Genomic DNA, 5,800 nt, shown 5'->3' on the forward strand with positions numbered 1-5,800 from the left:
GAAACAAACCTTAACACTTTCTCGTATTTTTCAGAAAGCGTACCGTAAATGTTCTAGGTCTTCAGGACAAATATACTGTGTTTTTAGTCAGCAGAAACCACCATAGAATCTGTGTTGACTAAGGTGTGTTTTTTATCTGCAGAGCTGCAGCAGCTTCGTGGTCCACTCCTGGAGCATCAGCAGAGAGTGGAGAGAGCCAGCCTGCTGCCACCACAACTGCCTCAGATAAAGAAAAAATCAGAGGAGAGGTAAGACAGGGTTCCCTCTCATCGGTTTCTCTCAGAACTACTTTTTCTGTATTTGTTTCATTCACTCTTTTGGTTAAATGTCACACTCTGCACTCGGAAACTATTTCACTCTCTCCGTTATCATTCACTTGCTCCATTACTTGCTCCTTATCTTGCATGTTCACTCAAGAGAATCACCAACTCCCTCACCTGTCTAAAATCTATGTGCAGTCTTGCACATGATTATTTTCCCTCACTTTTTCAGACTGTATATTCACCCCTCCTATAATTTAGTTTACCTCTGAGGATTTTAACGCAACACAACTCTTGGCATAAGCAGGTGCAGCAACCTTCTCATTCTGTCAAACACCAGATACATACACAAGTGGTTGAATTGGATGGGACTGTGTAGACAGTTTGTCCATTACACTGAGCTATTGCTCAGCTTCCTTCAGAATAAATGATGAATTCATTTTCATTGCTTTCAGATGTTGCAGAAGTAATTGCAAGCTCGGTCATTCTATGGGCAATCTATTAATGTTATTTTCACATAATACAAATCCTCATTTTTCCAAATGCGGTTCCACAAGAGTGCATTCTTCCAAAATTCTGAATTCAAGAACTCAGCTGAACATTGTAGTATTGACAACTCTGTGACCACAAACTTTTTTTTCAGTTTGTATATCTTCTTTCTCCTCTCTCATCCTACATTGTTGCTGCTCTGCAGAAAGAATATGAAATATTTATCAGGGCATCGTGTGTTGAAGGCACAATTTCTACATGGTAATGTTGCTGGCATCCGAGATAACGGATTGCAATGGTGGGCAAAACAACCTTTCTGTGCAAACAGTTTTTATGTTTTCGGGAGCGGAGTGGCATAAATACGGCTTTTTACTAACCTTTGCAGAGCGGTGAATATGGTTTCTTTGACGGCGCTCTTTTACATCAAACTGATTTAAAATGCAGCTTCTAAGCTCACAAATGTGAATTTAAAAGCTGAAGCACAGTGGAGGGAGATTTCTATTCTACCTCTGTTTGTGTGCAAACCTACTTTAGAATCCCCTCGCCACTTTTTAATTATCTCACCATAGATGGTTGTCTGCTGTGCAAACCTGATGTGTCCCTGCCTTTTCGGCTGTACAAAACCTGCTACAAACAGCGCTGCATCTCATTGTGTTTGTGCACGCACACAGGCACGTGTGGGTGTGTTTTGACTCGCTCTCTAGTCTGTCTAGACTAGAGATAGGGCAAGACAAGTGTGTAGCGGCCCGGCTCCTCTCTCAGTACTTTTGCTTATTTTCCAGCCTGGCCCATTTCTGCTGTTTCAGGCTAGTGAGTGAATGAACAAGCAGGCCCCAGGCCCAGATTGAACTATGCAGTAATCCTCCTCAAAGCTCCGCCAGCTCACTGATTGCCTTCATTTTTCAGTGTCACCAGCAGGAAAGCCAAGGCAGTGTACCCATGTGAGGCTGAGCACGACTCTGAGCTCTCCTTCCAGGTCGGCGCAATATTCAACGCCGGTAAGTGTTATCGCCTACACCAGTCACTCACTCAGAACCAGCCCTGGCATATTGGATTTGGAGGAAAACCGAACACCCAATCTGATCTTCAATCGAACAGAGAGATGAGACGAGGAGAGGGAGACCAGGGAGGAGGGGGCAGGAGACACAGATTTGCTCTTCAGTGTGTCTGGGAAGAGGCTCTACTGAGCTTTAATCACTCTCAGAGGAAATGAGGATTTTGTAGTTCCTATTTTTTTTTGTCAAAACCCTCTTTTGTGAGACACAGACACTATAGATAGTCCGTAGTCTTTACAGGGGGATATGCTGTGACATCCTTAACAAAATCCTGCAATACATCGCTGTTTATTGGTTGATGTGGTCACGCATCATATTATGGGGAACTATCTAAATCTTTTTCTTTTTCACATTGTTAGCTGTTCTGACTCACATAACAGATATTATAATTTAAAGTTATGATCTAAATGTCAAAATCCTGACAGCTGTCATCAGTAAATATGGATTAGATGACTGAAGCATTACCTTAATCACATTTCAGTATATGTGCGTTACTTCCTGTTTTGATGTCTGTACATTAAATCCATCACTGCTATAGTTCTGGGTGACAGAGTTCATGTCAGGATAAGTGCTTTACAATAGAAAAATTGAATTAAATAGAAGGTTGATTTTCCCACTCGTAAATATGAAGTCACATTATCTGAAATAATAAACACAAAACGAATTAAGTATCACATTTTCATAAACGAAATTAAATTATGTTCTAAAACCCATTTTCTTATTCTGATATTTAATTTGGAGCTCAGCCGTTTTGTTTAGTGGAAGTATTATTGAATGATGATGTGTGTTTCTTTTGGATCTCAACTTAAATCTCCAGTTACCTCGATACAAAGTGTGGGGAGTTTCAGTATGGTTTTACTTAGATTCTGTATGTCCTTCAGCACTTAATCAGGCTTCATATTAAGTGATTGACACATTACATAAATGTTACGTGATGAGATTCTCATTAAGTAAACATCAGCAGTATCTCGGAGATTTTGCACATTTTGCTGCACGATTGAGTTATTTCAAAATGTATTTGTGATGTTTAGTCTGAGCGGTGTGCATAACAATGTCAAGAGGTCTGAATACTTTAGCAAGACACTATATGTATGGTTATTTTAAGGATGGATTCAACATATGTTGGTGTTTGTTCACCCTTAACATTGGGAGAATCACTTTGCCTTGCTTATTTATTTTCTTAAAGTCCCGATCTATACTTAACCGTAGGTTTAAGGTGTATCCACAGATGTGATTGAAAGAGCTGATCTGGTTTAATTGTGTCATAAAACAGTATATATATATATATATACATGTATATAGATATACTATAATACCATACTACTATAATTAATGTATACATATGCAACGTACAAATCCAGTATCTTCAGTGTGAAGGTATATCTGGTGAAGGTATATACCAGGTATAAACCATTATTGAAAAACAGATACAACAGATGGTAAAATGTTAAATAAAATACACAAATCTTCTGTTGTACTTACGCTATAAGTGCATTGAATGTTGAGAAAGTTCATTCTTCCATCCAAGGATCCACATTGGTTTTTTATTATTTATCGACTGATAAATAAAATATATAAGGGGTGGGGGTCATTGAATTTTCTTGGAGGGTCAACTCTTTTGTTAAAGGATTATTTATAATCATTTATACCTAAAAACATGGGAAATGAGGCCCAAGTTCAAAAACACTAGAGTAATCCTTTAACACTTGCATAAAGGATTGTGATAGATTGGGTATACGTTCCTCATACATCCATTGTTAAGTCCAAATGACTGTTCTGTTGGACTTGTAGGTAGAACAAGTATGTATTCAGTTAGATGATATGTTGACTGTGGCCTTAGAAGTACTCATTGACAATTTATCCATGCATCTGTTGACTTGCAGATGCACTCAAAATTTTAAATTGGCTCACTTTGTTGACAAATCAGGAATCCATGGAGGATTTTGAAAAGGCATGTCACAGAAATGTTCGGTGCACTGACACATCTGTCACACTGAACAGTCTGTGAGAGTTTCCATTTTGCTGCTGAGATTCAGCTGCTTGTGAAATTCTAGAAAATCTGGATCCAAAAACAGACTGGAGATTTACAGTAGGGATAAAAATGAGTCACATTGTAGTTTGCCGAAACCGCATAATTACCATATCCTCCCTTAAACCTCTGCTCTCTTCACTGACACATGCACATATACTCACTGGACGCTCTGTGTCCTCTGTCTGTCCCCCACCCTCACCCTCCCCTGTGGTGTTGCCCTCCCCCCCGGTGACGCTCTGTCCTCTCCTGCAGTGACCCAGTCGAGAGAGCCGGGCTGGCTAGAGGGGGAGCTGGAGGGAAAGAGGGGCCTCATCCCTGAAAACTATGTGGAGATGCTGTAGCCCCACACGGAAATATTTATGGACAAGTTTTCACCTTCACTGGGAAAAGAATGTGGAGATGCATGTGCCTCAACTCCAAAATTCACAGAAAAGCCTTGTTTATCCCCCAGAAAAAACCTCTCAAGCAAGTGATGTATGTTATTAGTGGTGGACTATTCTTGATACATAAGTCTATGCATTTTGCCTGGCTAGTAGACTTTGTGATGCATGTGCAAGCATGTTTCTTTGTTTGGATTTACTTCAGCTGAGTATTCCCAGTGAATTTCAGCATTGTAATTCCAAAATGGGTTTGCACTTAACAATGTTCTGCTGTATACAAAGATGCTGTAGCCTCTAAACATTCAAGTGACTTTGTAGCAGCACCAGAGAAAGAGTGTCTCTCTGATGAAGGCCTCGCTCTCTCCTCTGCCCCGTTATACATGGTATCCATGAGCTCCTCAAGTCAAACAACGATTCTCAGAAACCATAAGGTAGAATGTCAGCACTCACATCACTGCAGCTTTTCACCCTCTTGACAATGATGCACGCAAATTAGTTTTTAGTCATTAAAAGATAAGCCATACCTACGTGCCTTAATCACCAGAACACCCAAGTATAAATGTATGTACGGGTATGTATGAAACTGAATTGGAGTGTTACTGCTTTCACAATGTTTCATTTCTGGCATTTTTAAAATTATTTAGATACTATTAATGGGGCACATTGCTGCTGTAATTTTATTCTATTTAATTGGCACAATGATTGCATGACTTTTGAATTTCAAATACACTCTGTACTGTTTTGTTTTTGGTACACTTCTTTACAGAAACACAGTGAAACACCTCTTTGATGCCGGATGAACCCTCATGTGTTAAACACTAGCATCAGACAGATTCAACAGAGGTAAATGTCAGTAGATAGCAATGATTGAAACCAAGTGTTTTTCCTGTCAAATTATCTGTTAATGTTCGTTTTAAAGTTTATTTTTAACGTTGCTCAGCTTCCTCTGAGCAGAGAAATGAGACACTCCCACACAGTTGAAATTTTAGTTTGAATTTTTATCCTTATTTTATCTTCAACTTCGGTGGAGGAAGTGATTAGACGTTCCGTTCACTGTATATAGCCTGAAAGAGTTATGACTGCCAAGTATATTACACAAATCTCCGTTATGTGATGGACAGGTTTTGACTTTTTATCAAACTTGTTTAAGCATGTACACACCAAACATTACACGTCATCCCTCAGCTGTTCAACAGTACACTTTAATTTTTCTGAGAGCTTTGGTTCAGCAGATTGTTTGTGTTTTGAGTTGCGGTTGCAATAATTTAAAGACAATGATTCATGACATTTGTAAAGGGCCTTGACTTCTTTCATTTTTATACCTTTGGGTATCTTCTTGATCAATGTTAAACAAATAAAGATTTCTTTTTGTTCTTTACAGTCTTACGTGTTCATGCCATGAAATAAATTAGGTTAAAATTTAACAAATTGAGGTGTTCTTAAAAAATGACAAACATTATCTCAGTTAAATTGTTTCAAAAAGCTTATTAGACAGTAAGATATTTGTTTTCCAAAATAAGACTGACATATTAATACTGCAGAAAATTTAAAAAAAAAGCACTGTAAGCCACATTTATGACCATG

The 5,800-nt window shown here is 38.7% G+C and overlaps 1 long non-coding RNA gene across 1 annotated transcript; it reads left to right on the forward strand.

Annotated features, from left to right (window-relative positions):
* Positions 1–232: 232 nt before the first annotated feature.
* LOC108887376 (uncharacterized) lies at positions 233–5,596 on the forward strand. The gene is made up of 3 exons (XR_001961605.2): positions 233–248; positions 1,656–1,747; positions 4,089–5,596. It is a non-coding gene; the product is annotated as an uncharacterized LOC108887376 (long non-coding RNA).
* Positions 5,597–5,800: the final 204 nt, after the last annotated feature.

The sequence above is a fragment of the Lates calcarifer genome, unplaced genomic scaffold, assembly GCF_001640805.2.
Source record: "Lates calcarifer isolate ASB-BC8 unplaced genomic scaffold, TLL_Latcal_v3 _unitig_1219_quiver_2404, whole genome shotgun sequence".
Taxonomy (NCBI): domain Eukaryota; kingdom Metazoa; phylum Chordata; class Actinopteri; family Centropomidae; genus Lates; species Lates calcarifer.